We start from the raw sequence: 26,195 nt of genomic DNA on the forward strand, positions 1-26,195 counted from the left end.
TTATTTAATTTGGGGGGCAGGATGCAATGCTATACATTACATATATATTTTCTATTGAAATACTGGGTTCTAAAGAAGTCAGTCAGGATCTATTTTACTCTTTTAATATTTGTATGGTCTATATAAAGTAAACTGTAGTTTTCAAAATATGTTACCTTTTCAAAAAAAAATTCTGAGATTCATATCTAAAAAGTATACCTCAACATATATAAAATATTATCCTATACCACATGACTGAAAAGACCCATATTTAGAAACATTTAAATATCTGCTTTGTTAGAACTATAGTATTATACCCTCTGATTTATTTTTAAATGTATGGATTTTAATCTTTTCCAGAAAATCATGTTTTAAATGCATTATATATAGTTACCAACATCATTAAAATATTATTTGTAACCAAGTACTGCCAGAGTTGAGACAAGAAGACAGAGAAAGAAGAAATATGCAAATTTCACAGCAGGAATGAGAACATCAACTATCCTGACTGTTTCTAGGAAATAATTTTTTAAAAAACTATACCTTTTCACTGCTGCACAATGTCTACCAACACTGCAATGTAGTGTTAAAGTAGTTAACTTATGAATAACAGGTGATTTCACTTGCTATTGTTTTTATATTATTCTTGGAAATGTTTATTTTGTGATAAGTGTAAGTACATAATCAGATTATCAGTTTCTTAAACTGATGTTTGGCTTAATAAATCAGCTTAATTGTGAATTAAAGATCAACCTAAACAAATATTAAACAAACTGTTCTTTCTAAAAAAAACTATTTTCCCAGTTTTTCTATGACACTTAAGATTCTAGTAAGATCAGAGTTGCATGACACAGCAGTCTGAAAAAACTCTCAAAATCTTTAACACTTGTTTTCAAACAAGTGACTTCAAAATGTAGCAATTTTGCTTTTATACAAGTTAATTCAGCATAAAAGCAGATATTTATGCATACTTTTATGCTGTAAAACAACATATCTGAAATGTTTCCAATATAACTATTATTCAGAAATTTCCATCTATTATTAAAAAAATAACAGAAATGTTAAAAATAAACCATATTTCAAAACATAATTTTCAACTAGAAAAATATGCTAGGCTCTTTCTATGCATCTATGCTGTCCATATTTGGCAACTTGCAAAACCAACTTCTTAAAAACATATTTGACTATCCAAATACAACTTTCAACAGTTTCTAAATAATTGTGAAAAACAAAATATTTCACTAAATAGCACTTTTACATATAAAACACTAAAAATCTGTGCTATGTTTATTAATTTGCCTCTTTAAATGCCACATACAACTAAGATTTTTTTTAAATCAAAATTTAGCATTATTTTAAAGATATGATAAACCTATCTTTTAGGAAAGACAGTGTAATTTAACTTAAAGAGGCTACTTTTTTCAATCTTATATGTTAAGAACCTTTATATAGCTGCCTCTATTAAAATAAACATTATAGAGACAAAGGGAAGAAAACAAAAACGTCAAGGATTATGAGATTTATTTTTTGTGCAAATATTGTTTCTGTAATATATTAGTGATAAAAAGCTTTAATACAGCTCATAAAAATTCTCAACATTCAATTACATGGGAGCTTGCAAAGATTTCATCATTTTTCTACCATGTTAATATTGAACTGTTTTTATCTAATTCTATCGAAAATAACAGAAGAATAAATGTGGTAACAATACGTTAAGCATTTTTTTTTTCCAAAGAATCATATTTAAATAGCTTTTTCTTAAGTTAAATTAAGTATTTGTTTGGTTTGTCATGTATACATTCGAAACTAGTATCCATATGTAAGGCCTTCCTTTCCCAAATCATGTATCAGACTTGACTTATACACTGGCAAAAGAAGAATCTTGGTTTAGGCTTAGGATAAAATACACTAGTTACTCCCTCCCCCCAATATATCCTTGCATTTTAACAACATTTAACTCCATGTTTACTGTTTTGGGGTGGTGCTAAATATGGCAGCCAATAAGCTTTTAAAAATCTCAGTATTCTTTTAATTCACTTGACTTTTTTTAAAAAAAATCAGAATGTCTGATTATATTAGTTCCATTTTTTTTAATCTTTAAGCCACAATAACTCTAATTTGATTAAAAATTAAATGAAATATCAACACTTTACTAACTAGATTATGAGTACTCTTGCAACATTAGTCATAATCTGCCCATTGGTGGATATATAAATCATTTCCTTATTTAACCTATTATTTTCAAAAACACCTGGAGGAAAATTCTTCCATAATAAACAGCTAAAGAGTCAGAATTGGTACTTTTTTCAATATTTCCTTACAGATAATCTTTAGTATACTGTCCCCTATACATTATATACAACACATTTATGAATTTTTCCTGTTTTCTAAGTTACAATCAGTGTAACTTTGTTTATACTTATAGATGTATTTCAAGTTAAGCCAATACACCATTCCAGTAAATGCCACAGAGTTCAATCTAATCAATTCAGTTTCTTACATATTTTTATTCAGCACAAGCTGAACAGAGTAATCACTCTTTTACACATGAAAACAGAGTATAACTGTAGGGTTATCTAGGTACTAATGTAGGTTGTATACTTATCTCTTAAGAATTCCTACTGTGGCCTAATGCCTTTAACAATAAATCTAGCTAAATATATAGAGAGGTTAGATTTTAAACTACTGTTCAAAGTTTAAAGAAACAGGTTTAACTGAATGTGTTTCTTTAATCAATAGAATATTCAAGTTCATATTGGAATAGATGTTTTGCCTAGGAAAGCAAGCATTCTGACACTTCAAGTCTCAGAAGTTAGCTTCACTTATTAAGGTGTATGTGTGTATTAACTGAATAAATAGCAAAGCACAATAAGATCATGTCACTGGAATTCTGCAAACAGCAACAACAGTCATGTATTAGATATCCATATTTATATTTAGATATCTTTTAATTTATGATTTTATTACAAAATTTTATGGTTTCTTATGCTGCATAATTGAAAGTTAACAATCTATTAATTATAGCCAATTTATGAAGTTTGGTGAAAAATACTGCAAAAATAATTGTGTTTGACCAGGGAAGTATAGAAAAATTAGGTAAAACTACAAATGTTTAATTTGGAAAATGAATAACCTATCCAGTGATTCAGTACTGTCTATAAAAGGTTTGATAATGTTTTCTTAAGGTAAGAATGAAACCTCACCATAAAACACACACACACACACACACACACAAAACTCTACACAAGTTGAAGCAAAACAGGCTTTTACAAACCTTCCGCCTTCTTCATACCCGAACATCCGAACTGATAAACTGGGAGTGAAGGCAAACAGGATAAAAATGCTATAGCAGTCACATTCGTACTGTCATTATGTGGAACACTCCAGTGCAACAGCTCTGAAAGCTAGGCTATAACTGGCTTAGAAGGAAATGCTTCGGTTAAGTAACGGGCGAGGCGACTGGAGCAGCTCAGTTCGCCAGCGAAGGGCGACCTGCTGAATCTTAAAAGTGCCAAATCCTCCGACTGAGACCTGGAACACCGACGGAATAACAAAAGCAACGCGGACTTCAACAGATGGGTCCGTCCCGTCCTGTCGGTGCTGCTCCCTCACTCTAGGAGTTGAGGAGATCAAGTTGAATTGGCGACACCCCCAACACTCCCCGTTGTCGTTTCTTTGGAGTCTCGTCCTTTTCCATTGCACACCAGATCTATATTTTCTACAGGTCCTGGCAACCCCTTTCGCCGAGCAGATCTGACATCAAGAGGACGAACCAGGGGGAGCTCCTTTCCCCCCCCCTCCCCAGCCAATCCCCCAATTCCACCTTCATTTCTCCCCTTTTTCTCTGGGACAAGAACTGAATCCTCTCGGAAGCCTTGTCGCCGGCAAAGAGCCTCGGCACAAAAGCCCAAGAAAAACGGGAGGGGGAAGAAAAAAAGGGGGGGGGGAGAAAAGTTTCCGACCAACTCCAGAGAGAGGGAAGCCTCACCTGAGACAGGTCGCGGCTAAAGCTCCACCAAGCAGGCAGGGTTTTAGGTCAGAAAACTGGGAAAGGTTCGAAAGAACCGCCCGAGCGTCCCTCGAAACCCCCCCCCTCACCCCGGCCGGCTATTCGCCGCAACTCCTCCGGTTCTCAGAGGGGGCCCGCGGGCGCTAGGACCGACAAAGAGCGCGGGACGGAGCCACTTACCGAGGCGCTTCAACTCGGACTTTCCCTCCTCCTCTCTCTCCTCAGTCAACCCAAGAGCGCGGGGGCGAACGGCAGCACCGCCCGCTTGGCCGACCGAACGGGGCGGGGGGGGGCGTCGTACAGGAAGGGCAGGACGGATGGGAGGAAAAAGAGAAGTGCTTCAAGTTCCGTGCCCGGTCCTGCCAGGCGACGGGCAGCGAGGGGAGAGGAGCCTCCTCGGGAATTCACACTCTGCAGCTTCCAGAGCTGCGTCCCTTCCCCCGATTCGAGAGTTTAGTGTTGTTGCCAACTGTTATTTTCGCTCGTCCACGAAAGAAAGCGGGGTGGAAAGGAAGAGCACGGCCCCCCCAATAAAGTGCCACAGAAGCCGGGAGGGGGGGAGGAGCAGCGGCAGCCAAGCGAATGTAAGCTGGGGGGGGGGGGTACCCCGAAGGGAGAGCTGGCTCGGCGGCGGCCGCTTCAGCCCCTGCCTCCCTTATTAGGGAGCAAGAGAGGCGCACACGCAGAAAAGAGGCGCCTACCATAAAGCGCGGGGAGAGCCGCCTCCCCAGCGCGGGCAGTGAAGAATGGACGTGACCATTTATAATTCTCGGCTCCTCTGCTTCGGCATTTGGCAAGCCCGCAACTCCTCTCCCCGCCTAAGTTTTATGCGACGCGTCGCCTCTTTCGCTGCCTCCTCCTGTCATTTGGACTGAACCACTTTCGCGTCGCCCCCCATTCTCATCCCCGCCGCCTCTGTTGGTTAATACAAAGTGCTGAGTCTCCCATGCTGTGTCCAATCAGTGCATCTACTACGAGTGCCATGATTTAGGGGTCATCCATGAACAACACTTCACACTGATGAATGGCTCTTCGCAGCTTTCTGCCCTGATGAGGGTGTCTGCGTGCCGCTGATTGCAAACACTAATGAACTTAGACCGCTTCATTATATATTCGTCTACAATCGCCGACGCTCAAATAAAAAAAAAAAGGGGGGGGGGCTTCGGATGCGCCGCTTACTCTTAGGACACGAGGCTGGTGCTTCTTTGTGAGGTTCCCCCCCTCCCCGTAATTTGATTTGTGCGTCCTAAAGGGAAGAAAGGGAATAAATGGACTAAACGTTTCTAGTTGACTCGGATTTCTCAGGGCGAGGGAAGGAACTCTGCTATTGTTCGCCAATACTTCTTTTTTGTTTGTTTGTTTGTTTAACGTTTACATTTTAATCCCCCTCGCCTGCACTCTTACATTGGCTGGGCATGTTAGGTCAGCTGAGTTGTTATAGCGAGGGTGGGAGAACAAACGGTTGCCCGAGAGATTGATGAAGCAAAAAAAAAAAAAAGTGGCTGTAATTAAGGCAGCGAGTCCACCGCGCACTTCGCGCTCCTTTCTAATGATGCCGGTACTTAACAAAGCGGCTTCATATAAATAAGTCTATTCAGAAAGAAGGTCCCAACTAAAAGAGAAATTAGCTTACGCTTCCTTGCAAGTGCAGAGGTGTAGCAAAAGGGACCGCAGCTTTTCCCTTTCTCCCTACCGTATTGCCTGGCGCTGTTTGCACCCAACTCTCCGCTTGAAAAATGCTTGCGGATGAGCTAGAATGAGCGAAGTGAAGTATCCCTCCGGTGAATTCGGCTGCCTTTCCTACGTCTGGGCTCGGAAAATAAAGTTGGGCCTGGATGGGAGGCCCGGGGGAATTCCAAGTTGCGTTTGGAAACAATATCCTAGAGAGGGGCAACGGCCAATCCCTCCCTGACGTGGCCATTCTCTAGATCATAACTTGGCCGCGAACTCAACAGGAATGTTGCTCACTCGAGAGTGGCTTGATTTGGTGGGTGTGCCCTGACAAAGTTGCTCCTCACGCCGGCCTCATTCTAACAAGGTGGTTAGAAAGTATTTTCTTCTGAAATAGCGAAGCTGCGACAGTGAAACTGGGCAGCCGCTTCAGAAGAACTACAACCAAAGTCCGTTGTAAATTAGTTGACCGCCGCTTCTCAAGTTGCGCCTCTTCTCCGTCCCAAGAAAAACAGAGTGCACTCCGTAGTTTTCTCACCTTCAGCCTTCTGAGTAGCCTCTATACCTCTCAATGCACGTCCTCTTGAAAAACAAAGCATATTTCGTCGTTCTTACGCTATAATGGTAACTAACCCTATTCATTTGAGAACAAAGACTAACAGATAGGGTTGAACTTGTTCCACATCATTGTAATGCCTTTGAAAGGACGGACTTTCCTCTGCGTGTTCCTACTTTGTCCCCTCACCCCTCTCCGGGTTTTTTCCCGATTGAAGAACATGAAAGAGAGGGCCGGAAACTTTCTGGAGAACGGTATATGCTGCAGAGATTCACAGAACTCTTATTCAGATGTGATGTTAGAAATAAAAGAAAAAGGGATGGTGGTGAAGGGAAAATGCTACCTCTTGAGGTACGGTAGAAGTTCAGCAGAGCAAACGAAAAGAGAAAATAAACTCTTTTTAAGTTGAATTATATTGCTCGGTTATGACTTGCGGCAGCGGCAGTAGACTCAAGTCCACCACTACTTTGCCGGCTGGGTAACTAAAGAAAAATAATTGCTCTCACCGTACATTACTTTTCAGAGGAGGAAAACAGAAATGGATAGGACTACAGTGTGTAAGGTTTTCAAGTATATATACATATATAGGACGCGTGCACACATACAAAATACAAGCGGAAAACATGCAATTTTAACCACCACCATCCCTTCGCCAGTACGCTAAACGCTAGAGATCTCTAATAATCCAGGCGCAAAAGTTGTAGGCTTGCCAACTCGTTTAATTCAAAATAGTATTCAAATTTTGAGTGCTGGCCATGAGAGGTGAAATAAGTCTGAGACTGTATCCTATGCCAGGTGAAATGGATACCCTTAAAGGAGAGGGGGGTGGAAAGGGAGGAGGAAGAGCCTCCCAGTTGGGGAAAAGCAAACTTCGAAGTTCCTCAAAACAAAAAAAAACCCACCATTACCAAGTTACTCCGGAGCGCCCAAAATTGGAATCTGAAACCGTCGAAGTCTTCCTGACAAAATCACTAGCCCGGGAAAGCATTTGAAGCTGAGGAAATTCTGCCAAGAAATTTCTGGATCTCCAGAGGTGGTTCTGGACGAGGCTGAGGGGAGAGGTGGTGAGTGCATGTGTCAGTGTAAAAAGAAAACCGCAGCCAACTCTTGAAACGCCACTGAGCTCCTGGAAAGCACCTTGCTACCATCACCTGGGCAGTGGGCAATAGAGATGCCCACGGTTCCCTCGCATTTCCTCCGATTATTCCCGGGGTTGTATCGACTGATCTACAGAGGGCTAACAGAGAAGCCCCATTACTTTTGCCCACGTATCCCTGCAAAAGAAAAGTCTTGAAGTTATACCGATACCAACGCAGACAGCTAGCGGACACTATCGTCTTTTCGAGATTTCTCGAACTTACTTCAAGTAACGCATGGAGGATCGTAGGGAATGTCTAATACTGCAGTGGAGGATGAAGCTTACCGGACTTTAATTATGATTTAGCCTTTAAGCTAATTTGAAGGGTGTTAATTCACGTTTCTTTCAAATCTTAACTGGCTAATATCCTGTTCTAATCTGCCAATAGACGTTCCTAAATGTAAAACACAACGTGTAAGAAATATATTCTCGGCAGACCAGTCTGTACAAGCTGTTTCCTCTCCCTGCCCACCAGCATTGCAAATAAACTTGTATAGTGCCAGGTGAAATTCACATACTCTCTCACACACACACACACACACACACACACACACGCATAAAATGGCAAGGACCATTCAAGAAGTCAATGAAGGCAAACTGAAAGGTTCGATGTGAATACAAGGCACCTTGGCTTTGCCTATTGGAAGTAAACTTGTGAAATGAACATTGGGGGGGGAGGGGGAATGCCAGGCACTGGCACATCCTCTCCAGACTTAAAAAGTTGCCTTAATGTGTCTCTTCTTTTTGATCTGCATCTCAATCTATTTCGTCTATCTCTTTGAAAGTGCCTTGATCCTTTTGCCGTCTGTCTCCTCAAATGCTTACAGGCACTCAAATGCTTGTAAAGAAATAATATCTTAAATAGAATAGTAAGACAACTCACATAGGAGGAAATTGTTTCTAACCACTAAGTTTGCTTTGGGGTTTGTGTCAAGTTGTGGTTAAAAAACTGTAAGATCAGAGATTTCCTGGGTGGGAGCTGAAGAGCTCATGCTTGCTGTTGATAAGGATAAAGCATAATATTAAAACAGAAATGAAAGGGGAGGGGTGATAGTCTTGGTTTAGATGCTACATCCATCTTATTGGCTGACTATAACGTGAGTTACAATTCTCATTTGTTCTCAGTACTATTAGGTTCATGTTTCTATATTCCTGAATTGGATCAATCTGGGCTCCTATTTATGACTTTCTTTGAAAAATTATAGCTAAGTTAAATTTTTCTGTCTCCCCTTTAATCTTTGCCTTTTGTCATGTTTGCAAAGGCCTGAGAGTATTTCTCTAGATTGGTGGGGTTTCAGCCTGCACAAACATTTTCAAAATGTACTCTCTTTCTAATTATACATTACTGTTACCAACTTTAAAAGAAAAAAGAGGAAAGAGGCACAGTATAGGTGTTTGTTTTTGCCTAATTATAGGAGCATTCCTATGAGATAAGCCTCTCTACCTATCTAAAGATCTTGCATAATCTACTTGTATTAGTTTTTTACTCCACAAGTTCCTTATATAATGGCTCCTAAGGATATCATCATAAAATGAATGTTTCTTTTGAGAAGGCAGCAGAATTTTAAGGAGTAAGTATGATTGCACAATATACACCAGCTAAAAAACAAATTGTGATGATATTTTGTGCTACAATTTAAGCCAATTAAATAAATGAAACTTTAAAGCAATTGTTAACCTACAAGTGGAAAATTGGTCACTAATTAATAGATGTATTAATAGGTTGAAGTGAAATAAAATAGAATTATACCAGTAAGTTTCAGTCTCCTGAAATGTCCAGTTTATTGCATTATTAGTGAAGGATCATAAAAATTTATACAACAAAAAACATTACATTAAAAGCTGCCTATCATATTTCAAATAATTTAGATAGGTCACACAATCATTGTGGTAATATTAGAAAACAAGTACTCTAACCTGAATGCTGGCAAACCATAAAATTAAATGGCTGCCTGCAATGAGAAATATGTCTTAATTACCTTAATTAAGGCAAACTAGAGTTGTATATATACTCTGATTCTAGAGTCGCTGAATGTCCTGGTTCTATAAATCAACCTTTAAATGGAGTCATGTTTTTTTCCTACATTACTTTGTGTTACACTGCATACACAAGTATACTGTATAAGGCTGACCTTTGGAAAAAGTGAAATACTTTAGTTTCACCCCAAAGTTGACCCTCTTTACTATGGAGTCTTCTTCATGAAAGAAGAAAATAATCAAAATATTTCTCTATACACTGTAATACTGGGAACCCATGTGAGTTTTTAAAAATGACATAGCTGTTTCTTCACAGATGCAACTTTAATAATCTTAATTATTTACTGATTTATCCATTATATACTTCTAGTTTATCCTTTCACAGAAATATTCATGAAGCAATTTATTACAAATAATGAAATAAAATACAATATAAATCCTATTTAAGCAATATAATATAAAAGCTAAATGTAAAAACTACCCAACTACAGAATTTCTAGTAGAATTCTAAAGCCAAGATATTTTCAGTTGCTTTCAAATGGAAAATAAAACAATATTAATAGTTGTGGGGTCATAACTGAAAAGCTCCTGCCACCAATCAAAAACAATGTTGCATCTTTATATGTAAGATTTCTTAACTGCCCAGCCTTTAAATCTTATGTATTTCAGATTAAGTAAAAATATAACACTTCAAAGGAAACAACCTTTTTATCAGTAGAAACCAATTTGGGTATGTATTTCCTTAAATTTGTATACCTGGAAGCAACTTTAATGTGCTTTCTCACCAAAAACACTTTTATTTCAGTCACAGATATTTTAATTGTATGGTGTCTTATAAATGTTTGTATGCTGTTTTTTTTGTCCTTGTTGTTAATTGATGTTTCCTTGAATATATTAATTTTAAGGTAAAGTATCATCTATATTGCTATATACCATGGTCTTTGCTTTAATGAAAAATGAGTATTGGGACAATATAAATAAAATAATATATATTCCTTCACAAACACTCACACACACCATTATATTCAATGAATATCCTGGTAAATGTTTATTGATAAACTATTAATGGTGTACAAAAATTAAGGGAAGTCCTTACATATTATCAGAGAGAGAGAGAGAGAGCGCATGTTCATGTGCATCTCAGATAAAACATGTATTTATGTTTTTAATGGTGAAAGCATGATTGTGAGCAAAGTCCTCAATATATTAACTTAGAAAAGTAGGTGTAATCTTTAGATCTCATCTTCCTTTTCATTCTATATCACCATTCAAGGAAACAACTTAATTGCAAACATTTGGTAAACATGGACCTGAGGTCTTTTTAAAAATCTTTCATACAGTTAAAAATGAAATAAATTTCAGAAGATCTATTTTCATATATATTATAGCCAGAGCCCTACTCAGAATTTCTATGATGGGAACACAAAGTAGGTCAAGGGAGTAAAACCCATTACTCAGCTACTGATTTAGTGCACATGGTGAAGTAACAGTTCTTTGGGCAAATCGTTCTTGCTCAGGCTCAACCTATTATGCAGAATATGGGAATGCAGTGACACAGAGCTGCTGCAAGGTTTAATGCAAAAATGATAAAACATGAATATGAAGTGTCATCAGTCTTCATAGTTAAGGCATTCATATCAATTAAGTACAATTTATACTGTTTTTAATAGTAACTACTAATTTATACTATCTATATTTTATATTTGTATTTTCATTTGCATTCTTCAAAGTCCCCACAAAGGTTTCTTTCTAATCTCCTTTTCCTTCTTTATTTTAGGTGATTTTTTTAAAAAAAGTTGCGTCAGTAGCCACCAGTTGTAAATAAAATTCTTGCTCTCAAAACCCATACAGTGAAACAGGATTTACAGCAACAAACGTACTAGCTTGATTGAAATGCCAAAAGGGAAAAATTGAGAGAAAAGTAGACACTGTTATTTTGTTTTTGTTGATCCTGAAGTATTGTTTTAACAACTGGTGAACTTTAATAACATATTGTTTTCTACATAAAAATATTCAATTGTAAATAGATAGGACTTAGTCCTTCTGCTTTGTTATCTGAGACAATATATTCTGTTCATTTATTGCCAGAACTGTTTCTGACCTGACAAGGAATTTAAGAAAAGCTGCTTATGTTGCAATCCAAGCACCTTGGAAAAGTGATAATCACAGGGCCTTATCTGAAATATTGGAGACTTCTACCCATTACCTTTGGTGAAATCAAACTGCAAATATATTTTTATTAGTACAAAACAATTTAAGTGTACCTGGTACATCAACTCACAATTTTTAAATTGGGAGATACCCCCTGAAAGTTTTCACCAAAGGAAAAAAAGCACTCCAAACTGTTTTCATTTGTTTATGCAATTAAAACCCTCTCTTGCCTTAGGGATTTCATAAACTTAGCTGAATACAATGTGTAATATTTGAAGTTATTACAGTAGTTCTGGACAATAATTCATTCAGTGCAACTTATTTTGTCTGAGTAGCCATTATTAACCTAAAATTCCACAGATTGGATCCCATTTTAAAATTTAATAGGTACAGCTACTCTTTGTTATAGTTAATAGTACTAAGTTATGAATGCTGATGGCCTTCTACTGCAGCCTTAAATTGCCTTGAAAAAGATACAGTTTCTTTAATTAAAAAAGCTGCACTGAACTAATCCCTCTAGCAGAAAAAAAAAGGAAAGAAAACTTTTAAGCAATCTCTTTCTGCACTGGGAGAGAAAAGCAGACAATACCATAACAGATCAGAAACATAAGCTATAGTGTGCAGCCAGGAACACAGCAGGGAACTGAATACTGCTCCGACTGTGTCATTTTTTAATCCCCCATCCCAGTTTTCCCCGTCTGACCTCATGCTGAGATGAAGTTATCACAGAAGACAGCTTTACTCTTACCAATGAATCCAACCCTGGATCTGTATTATCCTTAGCAGATCAAAACACCGCTTTCATCAAATAGCATTATCTGCATAAAAGGCATGCAATTGCCTGATAATTTCACCCAAACTATGCTATTCATTTAAAGGACAAGAAGAAAAATGTAATTCATTCCTTTTCTTTTTCTTGAAAAAAGCTAACTTATACTTCACTCATGGGAACTTTTTTTTAACATAAGATCTTGAGTAGGGGACCATGAAAAATTCTCCCCACCCCGTTTACTATTAATTATTGGAGTGGATCTATGTAGGATGAGTGACAATAACATAGAGCATTCAGGAAGCAGGTAGTAAGAACTGGCAAGGCATTCTTGACTCATGGTAGTATTTCCTTTAGATTCTGAAAATAACAAAATTCTGCTGATTCTGAAAATAACAAAATCATATACGACATATGTTGCACTTTTAACGAGAAGCCAAAATACTTGCCTAAGAGATTCAATGTAGTTAAATACCTATAATGTACAAATCAGTATTATTGCAAACTCTGTATCATATCAAATGGGTTTTCAAAAAAATAACAACAGTTTTGAAATAAAAATAGTTATAAAATACCAGGATAATTTTAGCATATTAAAATAGCACTGTAGAAAGTTATCATACATTCAGTAGGAGGAGTTGATAATAAGCATAAACACTAATGGCAGTTCAATGAAGCAAATGTATTAAGTCTCCTTTAAAATAGTGACTGGGCCTCAAACAGCCACCTTTGGATTCTTTGGATTTGGTCATGTTAAGAAGAGGATTCTTTTTATTTTCAGTACTGTAGTGAATTAATTTGGGAAGATCCTTCCATTTCAGAAAAAACTTTGCATATAGAACTAAGGGGTAAGAAATAAGAAGCAATACACCCAAACTTTTATTGGAAAAATTAAATTAACTGCATTGGTCTTTGGTTCCAATCAAGGATGTGTCCTAAATCCCAAATTTTGGATCAATTGTGAATCATCTTAAATTCAATTTCTAGTTATATAAATTTTAAAGATTGTGCTCAAGATTGTGCATTTTTATTTTTTCCATGCACACATTTCTGAAGTATTTCTATCTACCATTATTAGATACAGGAATTACAGCACAGGTTGGCATGACACACATTGCAGCTTCACTTTTAATATACTTTTGTGAGTTTACACAACAATATTCCTTCAGTGAATTGCTAAAAGGAAATAATTCCAAGGTCTGGATTTGCTGAGGAAATGGACATTTTCTATGCAGTGGTTTCTATTATACTGGAGGACATATACTGCATCTATCATTAATTCAGTATTCTACAACAGTTATGATATGTTTCGTCTATATTGTTATTTCTTGTAAATTGTACTTAATAGAATATAATATGAAGCTTTTAAATGTAAAAGATGTATGATCAAGTCAGGTAAGTCCAGCAATCAAGTTGCTGAAATCTCTAACCCATGCTTTAAAAGTTCAGTACATCACAGGTTATTGCTTTCATTTTCATATTATGTAGATTATGAGTAGAAAGAGGTAATTAATTCTTGAGAAATCTTGAGAAATTATACAATACGAAAAAGCACTTCGCTCTACTAGATGGACATGGACCGTCCTAGTTTCAACAATATAAAGTTAATGTCAGCTCATGAGATAATGTACCTTAATGTTCTTTCAGTACTAAAAGTCCTTAAATGAATATTGCCCATCCAGAGGGTCAACTGAATAATTTAGCAGTGTTTCATAAGGCACAGGAAGCATAAAGAATTTGCTAGGTGGGAACAGCTCTTCCCTCATTATTTGTTCTCCCATTTCTTCTCATCTTTATGGATTGACATTTTCATACATGGATCTGCCTATTGATTTCTTCCAAGATATTGCTGGAAATAAGGTGAGCCAACAGTGAACTCACTATTTGCTTAGCAGGAGTTCCAAAGACATATTTTTGGAAACTTCAGATTGCTCTGAAGTATCTGCTTTCTGAACTGCAGTATAAGAATTGCACTCTAATGCATACAATCTGAAAAGTATAGATAACGCATAATATGTTTTTTTCAATTAACAAATTTGTTTTTTAGTATTTCAGTTCTATACATATCTTGAAAAGGAAAAGGGATCAGAATCTTTTGGGCCTATATCAGCATTTACACTCCTAGGAACACATTTGATTTATATATATACTTTTTTATTCAGATTGTTTATTCAAAAAGAAATTCTGGGCTCACATTTATTTGAAAATTGTGCTCTATTCTCATTAAAATCTTATAAACAAGTACTTAGGTACTCAGTAAAGGAAATCATTCCGTGTATTTCAATGGAATGTATTTTTTTTTACATTTTATATTTCTGAGGTGCCAAAATCAATTGCCATCTGCGGATTTCTAGTTAGAACAGTACAAATTAATTTCTCAGTGCATGACAAAGAAAATCAAACAGTTGTCAATCACAAGTTAACAAGTAGACAGTTGTCTGGTTCAAGTAAGACAAGTTATATTAAAATGAAATGACAAGATTGTAGCAGCAGAGCTAAACCACTAAGATGAAATGTTGCCATCAGATATCTGGAAGTGGCACTTTCTGTGGGATTCTCCCACTAATTTCAGCTACAGGACTCCCACAACCTATGAGCCTTACTGACAAATTGAAAGACAAAATAATAATTAAAAATACATTCCATAGTATCACCACCTGGCTCTTGTAGCTTTTAGTCATGAGATTAGGGAATATAATTCTTTCTCCTGTTAGATCAATTTCACCAGCTATAATTTAAATTCAACAAATGTATTAAGAAAAAGAAAAAAAAGGGAATGTAAATTCATTTTCAACTTTGGGTAGTCTTTATGTAAAAACATTCAGTGATGCATGAAATAAAAATACAGTGCTGTGAAGAAAGATGCAAATTAACAATATCTGACTGGGAATTTAAACTTGGAGAATATAAAGCAATGGCGAAACTAATAGCATAGTTCTATGACAAATGTTTAATCAATTTAATATTTTTTACAAGTTTATCAATATCATACTTAAGCATTAATTGTACAATTCATGTAATCTTATCTTTGTTAACATTTTAGAAATTTACTTAGCTGTTATCTATATTTGTACCCATATCTGTATTCTACAATGTATTATTCACATCTTATAATGCAATAAAACAATTAACTTTGGGGGGAAATACAAATAAAATCATAAATAATACTTTAAAGAAATCTTCCATAAAAACTATAAAGAAGAAATAAAACTTCAGAAGTGATCACACTGTGTAATGGATCTGCTACTCAGATACCAAGCTGCATCGAGCATATAATAATTAAACTTGCATAGATACAATAAATATCAGGGGCACTAAATTAAACATCACACCAAATAAAATATAATAATAGTAATCATCATCATCTCACACAAGATAATAACAATATGTTTTTATTTCTCTTACCTTAGGTAATTGTTGCCTATAACAGATTTCCCTGTGTTTCATTTATTCCTAGATCCGCTTTCCCGGTAATCCCTGAGGATTCTATTTTGCTCATTTTAGAGACTGATCTTCCCAGTCTCAGTTCTCAATATCTGTATTTGTTTCAAAATACAAGGGCCTTTTTCTGCTTATAAAAAGGGAAGGGTGAGGGGTAATCAACTTCCATATGTGGGCAAAATCATAAATCTCTCTCGGAATTATCTTGATTCAAATCCTGACAAGTTAATGTGGATTCAGAAAGTATGCAGTTTGCCTGGCATGTAGATCATGTTCTACAATATTGTGAAGAAGCTGTGTTGACAGTAGAGATGCAGACTCAGCTGAGCTCAACTTTTGGCCACTTCAGGGAGGCTATTATGTAATTTTCTGGCAATACAACATAGCTCATTGGCTAATATTTTCTTTGAAGACCTCTGTTAACCAAAATCTTTAGCCTGGGGATCTCATGATTGTTTCCTAGCCAAGTACCAACCAGGTCTGATCTTATTTGTCTTTCAAAATTCAAGGTTAGCAAGATTTTGACACCTACCTGGGGTATGAGAAGCTTTATGTCCCTTTAGACAGGATTGCTTTATATCCTTTTATGTATTAGTCTATAACAATGTACATATATTATGTAATTTCCATCCTTATGTCCAACATGTAAGACTTTAGAAGATACAAATAAAAGGATTGTATTGTAAAACAGGAAAATTCGCATGAAATCAGTCAGCATAAGTTGGACCTTTGCTCTAAATACTATTTTCCATTTTAATGATAATTTGTCAGGTTATAATAGATCTTATTTTAATGGGAGGCAAGTCCTTATTGAGTTACACCATTTGTTTTGCAGAAAATATACTGTTGAACTAGGATAATCAGATAAGTTTTTTTGAGGGGGTTGTCAATTGCTTACAAGATAATAGGTATAAGTAAAAACATAGTTATGAATACATGGATACATATAAGAAAAATAAATGAAACAATAGGACAGGGGTGGTAGGCATGTTAGTGTGCTTATGCACGCCATAATTCTTTTTGTCAAGATTAGATTTGGCACAACAATTCCTCATGGATGACTTATTAGGTACACATTGATACATGGTAGTCATACTGATAAAAAAATAGGATCCTTAGCATAGTTGTCAATATAAAGAAACATGAACAGATGTTTCTTAAAATAGGAACATCAAAGAATGGTGGACAAAACTGTACCAGAAAATAAATATGTTTCTGTCAAGAATTCACAAACTTGTTAATATTTAGTTAGATTACTATAACAGAGACCATAGATTGAAGACAAAGGGCAGAAAACTAGAATTTCTTCCTACATTAATAAAAAGACAATCAATCACAATGCAAATTTAGCTGACATATGTTGAAAAAGTATTTAAATGAAATGCAAATGGATCTAATAGGTAGGTCTCATTTACCAACTATAATTGGGACTGATAACTTGATCATCAAGCGAGCGGTCACTAAATGAAACTGCAACTATGTTTATTATCCTACTTCAGCTTTCCTGTGCTTTACAGACCTGCATCGGTTGTAAATGGAGGATTGGATACTTTTTCATCACTGTCATAACTGCATACAGTCACATATGAAGCACTCGCTAAATGAGGACTATCTGTAGATATATTATTTGTAACAGCTGATTCATATAAGATCACCAGGACTAATTTAAGGAGATGATAATTTATGGGCTACAATGAAATCCAGGGGGGAAAAGAGTGGTGGTGGAAATATCCAACAAGCAGTGAGTTTCTGGTACAATTCAAAAAAGTTTATTATTGCTTTTTTGATACAAAACAATAAAGAGTTTCAATCTATGATACTTCAGGGACCACTTCCTTTCAAATTTCCCTAAAGTAAAGGGTCTTTTCTGTTTCAACTGAGGCAAAAAATTAAGAAAATAGAAAACTTCTGTTCAGTGGCACTTTTTTTTTTAACCTCAGAAGGCCAGAATGGAAGTGTGTCCATTCTGCCAATAGAACCTCTTTGTTTTCTCTGCTTTAAAACCTTTATTGAATATTTTGTGATTGTGATTTTTTTTAACTCTGTTATTTTATTGTTAAATATTTTAATATAGTTTTTTTAAATGCTTTAAGCTGCTGTGTGAATTGTACAACTTAAAATAGTGTGATATATATTTTAAATATAAATGTTTTATATAAAAATATAACAAATAAGAATTAAGAAAGCACCTTGTGGACAATAGACACACTTTGTGTTATATTTCAAAAGTGATTGGTCCCATTTTGAATGTAATTTTAAGAATCTGGAAATCTTAGGAGATCTATTTTGCCTTTCTTGCTCCTTTTTTGGAGCTTTCCCTCCAAAAACTACACAAAAGGACACAACATTTGCTACACACACACACACACACACAAAACCCCCCTCAGAACATTTGGTTCATCCATTCTGTGAATACTGGGAGGCCCACAAAAAGTTCTATCCCTGAAATAAAGATATTTACAAACTCTGATAAATGCTCGGCCCAGCTTTTATGTTGAGGTTTGATCTCTAACAGATAACTGAAATGTTTAAAAGAATAAGAGCTAATAGAAGCAACAAGCCTATTTGATAAATATAACTGAGAAGAAGGAACAGTGATCCCAACAAGGCAGTACTATTAAATTTGGAATAAATAAATACTTGCTCTTTTGTTGGAGTAAGTGGGCTAGAAATATAATTTGCATTCATGTAAAAAACAGGTCTATCTAACAATTTTACCAACAATAAAATGAATATTTGATTCCTATTAAAGTTCTATAATTCTTAAACCTAAACCCTATTTCATATGAATGTCAAATATTTTATTATTCCATCTATAAATCTAGATGACATAGTAAACATGGAACAATAATTGCTGTAAGAGAACTGCTAAAAGAAATATCTAGTGTCCCATAACCTATTATTTAAACAATTTTCACTACTAATATAATATTGAGAATGGAAAGCAGCCAAAACTTGGCAATCATGAATCTCGGTGGCATTATAAAATTGTGCCCTCGTTCTGAAGCAATAAAAAATCAACACAATCCCTTCGTCTTCACAGTAAATTTAACATTTTGCAGTGGGAATGTACTGACTGAAATATGTCAGAAATGCCTAAAATCAGAAAGACTTTAATAGCAACTTTTTAATCTAGCATCTTCTAATATGTTTGTTTTTGTTAAAAGACATAAGCTTTTATGACCCACAGCTTACTTCATTAGATGAAAGGCTCACTTTTCTGTTACCAACAACTGTGTTCAACTAGTTTCTAAAATCCTGGGAAATCTATTTATAATTTACACCAAAAACAGTTGTGGGATTTGAATTTTATACAAATCAGTGTAATTGTTAAACATTTTCAACCAATTCTAGATTGAAAAACATCTAGATATCAGCAAAGAAATACAAAGATCCAGTTTTTGCAACCCAAGACTGGTGATACTGGTATAGTTTGTAGAATAAGTGTTTGGATGCTTTCATATCTCTGTAGTTGGTTGGTTAGACTCAGAGTCATGTTTTTACCAATTAGATATTTCTTTTAGCTCTTAATTGCAAAGTTTTATGTCAATTCTTGCTAACGATTACTTTGAAATAGGATTTTTCTTATGTATAATTTCATTTAAAATTATTTCTTATCAATATGATTTTATTAATATTAATTTCAAATTTCAATGTTTATGCTGTAAACCTCAGCATAAGGAACCAGGATAGGTTGGATTTCTTCCCAAGATACCTCCTAATCAATCTCTTATCCATCATATCCAATCCCTTAATCTGAATAGAGGACCGGTATTTTCTTGTATTAAAGATGAAGGCTTGGAGAAATAAGAGAAAGCCTCTCTTGAAAGGGCTTGAACAACTTTTTTAGACCGATGGATCTCAGACAATGCATCTAGCCTACTTAGTGGTAATTCCCATTCCTGAATTATATTCAGAAAATGCAACTATGAAACTCGTTAAATAAAAATACATATTCCACAATGTGGAATAGTTATATAAGATTTTATTGATTCTATCAATAGACTTAAAATGAGATCAAAGTTTTCTATCAAATTACAGGTATTAATATTACAGGTAATCCTCGACTTATAACCATTCATTAAATGACAATTCAAAGTTATGAGGCATTGAGAAAAAATGATTTACTTACTCGTAAGTCATTGTATTTTACCATCATAACATTACCACTGTCACATGACCAAACTTCTGGTGTTGGTAGCAGTGTCCTCGGATCATGTGACATATCAACCAAGAAAGTTGGATATGTTTAACAACTACAGGAGTCACTTAACGATTGTGGCAAAAAATGTGATAAAGTTGGACATGACTCATTTAGCAACCACACTGCTTAGTGACAGAAGTTCTAGTCCCAAATGTGATTGTAAGTCGAGGTTTACCTATATTATCTCTATTGATCCTTCCTTATAATTATCTTCATCAACTAATTAAAAAATCAAATAAACAGGCACACTATCTACTACATCATCCAACTACATCGCACTAGATCCCAAGATGGAAATATCTAACACTCTATCCCAAATGCTTAGGAAGGGAGATCCCTGTTTTTATTCCTTATGAAAGGCTAGCAACATCAAGCTCAATTTAGTGGACCCATCAATCCTGAGTTGAAAAGGATGCTTTTGAAGTCTATCCTAGTACCGAAAAGGGATCTGGAGCATACCCAATCTGGAAGAGTATGGAACAGGACAAAATAATAGATGAGCAATCCTACAAATAATCTTGATTATTCTGCCAAATATTTATTTAAAATATATTTTGTTTGTTTTAGTTTTTTATTTGTTTCCATTTTTAAGGATTGTTTCATTTAATTATGTATGGTTTTAGAACAGGTTGGTCTTTCATCTATATTTGGTGAAAAATTGTCATAAAAATCAACTTAATTTGATTTTAGAATATCAATGTATAAAAGTATTATGATGATAAAATCGTAAACAGAAAGGACCACATAAATGAAATTAGCTTGATTATTCAAATATTTTAATAAAATATCATTTTCTAAATGTATGCATATAGCAACAATGAAAATTCATGAATATATGTGGAACTTTAGAGGTGTATTTCCCCCCCAAAAAAATCATCTAAAAGTTCTTTCTGAAATTATATATTTTATTAAATTAATAGCAGCTGTTCTTTCTTTACACAACAAAACTGTAATAGGGTGGTCTTATCGATAGAAGGATTTACATTTTTACTAGCTTTTATTGAAGCCTTCTCTATGTCTGCTTTATAAGAAACAAATTATGTAAAGAAAATCAAAGCAAAATGCAGCCTTATTTTTTATTTTTCCTTCATTCATCCAGTTGAAAAAGCAATATACCCTGTGAAACAGTATTTTCAAGGAACAGGGGCAAGTGTTTCTATAATCATACTGATCATGGAAGAAGAAAGTTATAAAGGTTATACTGCTCACAGTTATCTGCTGCTTCCATTAGAAAACATGAATGTCAGCAATGCAACTTGCCAATCGGCTGGAAGGGTCATATATTACAGTACACAATAAACAAACTTTCACTGACTTGAATATTCATCAACTATTAGATTATGTGTAAAACAGGAAATAGATGATGAAGCTAAAAGTGAGGAAATATAAGATTCTATGCCATTAGTAGTTCCTATACCATAAACATATACTAGTTGCTGTCTTCTTTCAAAGAATTAGAAACATACAGTTACCTACAGAAGCACAATTACCATATTACGAATTGGCAATACCTTACCAATTATTTTGGCTTGTAGCTTAGAATTTGCCATGCTTTCCTGCACTCCTATGTTTTTTATAAATATGTCTGAATAAGTTATGATTATATTTCTACTGATATCCCACCAACATATTTGATTAAAGAAAATCATTAAAGAAAACCAGCAAATTGCCTCTTCTACATATGTTTCAATATTCATGGAAAACAGGTTGAAGATTGTACCATGACACTACTTTTGTCAGCCTGAACCCCTTGCCCACCTCTGTGGACATCGCTGAATGTAGCTTTCCTTTCAGTATTTCTATAAAGTAGGAAAGGAGAACAGAACAGAACATAGTAGAACAGATATATTCATTCAAGTAACTTATATTGGTGTGGCTACAATATTACATTCAATAACATTGAATCACTATTACAAAAAATAGAGCTCAAATCTGGTAAAAATGCCTGCAAATGCCAGCACCAGTATTTGGAAAGTCTTAGAATGCTGGTATTGTAGCATTTTCTCCTCCCCTCCAGAGCCTTTCTGGCAGGCCTCAAATCTAACATCCCCTCCACTTGCAACCCCGCCTCCCACAAACACACTTTTTGGGGAAGCCAGCAGAGAACATTGTAAATGGCATTCACATAATCTTAGGCCACTTTGCAACCAATTGTAAATGCAAATAGATTGCCAAGTACCCAAAATGGCCAACACAACATTTTAGACCAGGGGACTAAAACTCCTACTCCAAGATGATTGTGACAGCAAATGGTTGTTAAATGACTTGTTATAAGTCAAATACCATCTATATTTACTCTTGACATTATCTAATTATTTGTTCCTCCCTCCCTCCCTTCCTTTTGCAGAAAATTTGTATTTTTATTTAGGCTTTTCAACATTTGGATTATAACCCAGCCAAAAAATAAAAGACACTGGTATTTTTTGATAGAAGTCAAGCTTTTTAATGGAACAGCAGATAAATATGGCAGGCAGTTCAGAATATTAATTATATGGTTGTTCTGAATATCCATTGTGGCAAGCAGAAGAAAATAAGGTCTTTCTCTTGTAATTCATGAAGAGCTCTTTACTGATAGTTTTATTCTGAAGATACTAGTTCTTATGAACTATGCTTACATTATTTGTTACTGGAGAGAAAGAAATTCTCACCCTTTAACTCACAAACTTTTAGTTATCTCCAAACCAGCATGTTCAATTTCCAGGAGGCTATTTGAGTATAGACACATCTTAATCATGACTACTATATCTCCCCATGCATACAAGAATATGAACACTGCTAAGACATAAAGAAAAGGAAAACAAACAATTCTCTTGCAGATATTATTTAAATATGCAAAAATATGTGAATAGAAGGGAATGTTCATGGCTCTCCCACTCTTCAAGTCTTTGAAAAAAATCCCAATATTGGAAACAAAATAAGCATGTTATTTGTATATAATTTAGCCTTTTCTGTCTGAGTACTTGAATCTTTGCCTATTTTGCTAATCTACACGAATATATCAAGGCTTTACAGTACCTGACGCCCACATTGATATTTCCTGCTGAGAAAGCCTATTGGTTCAAGCATCATTTTTGTTAACAGTTGTATCTGAGCAGCTGTGTACATTGTCATAGACTGTCTTGGGTTTTTCATGCCCCTGGAAACTAGTCCTGTGAAGAATTATTTGCAGCATTAGAAACAGTTCAATTCAAAAGAATTGAATTTTCCAATGAGATCCATGAAAATGTATAACCCTCATAAGTGTAATACGCCCACCCCCACCAAAGAACAACAACTGTGCAGAAGAAAAAAAGCAGCCTTAATGCTTCAATTATCATCATTCCAGAAGACAAAGGCAGAAAGACAGTTATCTTTGATGCCAATTACTGTTGTTAGGTGATTTTATCATTTTATGAGTGCTTTTCTCATCTCAATACCACCGCTATAGCACTTTTACTTATTATATTTTCAGTGTGTCATTGATGGAAAGTGAACTTTTAAATTTAGAAAATAGTCTTTAGATTAGTAAAACCTGTTTCAGACTGTTGTAAAGGATCCTGATAAAGATTCTGCCTTGAATGGTGGCATACACTCTGAAAGCAATTAATTGAACAGATTGCTGATGTCCTCCTTATATATAAGGAAAACAGAAATTTTCAGGTTTTTAGGAGGCAGTTTACCAATGAATTTAATCATAATCAGTGGAAAGAGAGGCTTTCAGGTTACCCAATAAGTTATCTCTATGGGTAAGGTAGTTCCCCCACCCCTTTCTACAAACAGCAGGAAATGAGCAATCTTGATTGTTAGAGAATGGGTTTAAAGCTTTTTCTTGATGTTGATTAGGAATAGTGTTTCTCGTACACATAAAGAAGCACAGATTCCTATTAATTGAAATTATTAAAGCATGGGCATGTGGAAGAAGATTTAATTTTATGTAGCCTTTAAAAAGAATACATTATAAAACTTATTTGTCGTTTCTGGCAGTGTACTGTCTTAAGACAAAAGATACAGGAGGATATACAGATACAGAAAGGGATGTCAGAATGACAAAACTGGGTGTTAAAAAACAAAAGTTATTGAGATAGTGTTGATTTTGCCTTTCCACCACTTCTTCCAGTTTACCCCATCACTGACATGATCTTATCAAAATTGTTCTCAAAAGAACATAATCTCAACCCCCAAAAGGATGCTTTATTTTATCCACTTATTCAGAGCTCAGCATTAGAACAATCAGAACAGTTTTAAAACCATCACGTGAGTGTTTAGAAAATAATCAAACTTTTTAAAAAAAAAAGTTTTAAAAAACCTACAAAAGCTAAATAAGTTGCCATTGTATGTCATATCTATTCAAGTACATCAAATGTATCATTTGTGTAACAGCATTATGGTGCATATATATGATGTATCCTCTCCCTTCACTCCATGGAACCTATAACAGATATAGATGCAAAATATGTACAGAGCCTTCTAAATCAAAACTGGGAAAGTTTTTAACTCAAGGAAAATAATTTTATTCAAGAAAACTTGAAACTATATGGTAATTTTAGTCATCTGTGTCAGACCAACTTTCTCATATCCATCACTTACAACCAAGGAGACATCATAGTTCTCAATAATACTAGGAACCGCAGGGCCAAAAAGCTAAATTTCCCTCAGTTTGTTCTGTATTCTTCTCTGTTTCCTGGTTATCAAATGCCTGATTTTAATTGAGGAATCAAATTTCATTTCTTGAGAAAGAAGCCTCAAGAAGAGACAAATTGCCCTAGCTATATAGCCTTCATTTTAAGCTGCTGCTAAGGAGCAATAAAGAGGAAATAATTTCTTCAGGAAGCACTGCAAGCAACAAAGGCAATGCACAAAGAAAACTTTTGGAAAGTGCTTATTTAAAGACCTCTGTATGATATAGAACAGGGGTTGCCAATTTTTTGGACCTCAGGGACCACCAAACACATAATTTTAAATCCCGCGGACCACTAATATGAATTTTGACTGATGGTGACTTGCTGACATTGGTGGGAAAGTTGGTCCCATATTCCAGAGCTGCAGTAGTCACAGGACTGGCCCTTTGGTCATCCTGGAGCAGCTCCTCCAGTCCATGGCAGGCCGGTGCACCCAGGGGGAGGAGCAGCTGCTCCAGGATGACCAAAGGGCCAGTCCTGTGACTACTGCAGCTCTGGAATATGGGACCGACTTTCCCACCAAGAGCAGCAAGCCATCCCGGGCGGATTTCCCTCCCCTGCCATTGATCTTACCTTCTAGTTCGAGTTTGCTTGGCTCTACTCAAGGTAAGGTTTGCGTTCAGCCAAAGGGTAGGGGGCCAGCAGGTGGACAGGCCATGTGGGCGGCACAGCCTTGTGGTCCCACGCAGCCTGGATTAATTGCTTTGGGGGGGTGCTTTGGGGGGGTGCGTTGGGGGGACATTTCTCTGCAGACCACCAAAATTTTCTCGTGGACCACCAGTGGTCCCCGGCCCACTGGTTGGCTACCACTGATCTAGAAAAGTTTCCCTTACTCTTTTTGAGAGACTCTCAAGAGGGGGGATATGTAGTAGGAATCAGTGTATTTAACAATGAGGAGGTCTGGTGAGATGGACCTGGCTCATTGGCTGGAAGCTTCTTGCCATTACTCTAACGTAATACTATAAAAATAATTTTGAAACATCAGATTTCCTGCTTGATGTAAAATGATTAATGTGTTTGTATAAATATATGATTATAAAATCAGTTTTTTGCCACTGACTTAATTCCCAAACTTTCTACAAACTACCTCAGTTATAACTCTACCGTAGAATGCTAATGTTCATGGAGTAATGAGAAACTGAGCATTGTATTTCATTTCATGCTTTTATGATTTTTACTATTCCAGTAATAATAAGTAATTTAGTTGAAACAATAGATGTTATTCTATTCATTCCTTTGGATCCTATCAGAATAGACTTTACTTTTGTTTTATCATAATTAAATTTAAGGTATCAGCATCTTAAAGCAATGTGTGAAATATTTGTAATACATTATTTAAACAAAAATTTCACTAAATTCAGCTCTCTTTGATATAAAGACCTGCTATTTAATAACACATATGAAATTGTTAGTGTGGTCTTTTTCATGATTTTTTATTTAAAACATTAATGGCACTTTTCTACAATTTATATAATTTATTTTTGAATCACTTTTCCCTGGAATGATTCATCGTACATAGGTACAGTAATATATAGTCAAGTTCCCTTAAAGGACATGCATCAATCCAGTTCCATTCTGAAGCCTACAGTAAATGCCCTCTAACAGAGCACAGCAACATTACATAAATCATCTTATATGAAAA

At 35.5% G+C, this 26,195-nt stretch overlaps 1 protein-coding gene across 11 annotated transcripts in view; it reads right to left on the bottom strand.

Moving 5' to 3' along the window:
* Window positions 1-26,195, bottom strand: part of TENM3 (teneurin transmembrane protein 3) — a 660,890-nt gene that overhangs the window by 418,469 nt on the left and 216,226 nt on the right. For 3 of the 11 annotated variants that reach the window (XM_087936361.1, XM_087936359.1, XM_087936355.1), the window contains exon 1: window positions 4,169-4,617. The exons of 1 other annotated variant lie outside the window; for it this stretch is intronic. The gene's annotated coding sequence lies outside the window, so the exon portion shown is untranslated. Of the gene's footprint in view, window positions 1-3,253; window positions 3,683-4,168; window positions 4,645-4,689; window positions 4,813-26,195 lie in introns of those variants that run through there. 7 more of the 11 variants (XM_087936366.1, XM_087936365.1, XM_087936362.1 and 4 more) reach the window with 5 other exon arrangements.

The sequence above is a fragment of the Pseudonaja textilis genome, chromosome 6 (genome assembly GCF_049901715.1).
Source record: "Pseudonaja textilis isolate UNSWEBS1 chromosome 6, rPseTex1.2, whole genome shotgun sequence".
Taxonomy (NCBI): Eukaryota; Metazoa; Chordata; class Lepidosauria; order Squamata; family Elapidae; genus Pseudonaja; species Pseudonaja textilis.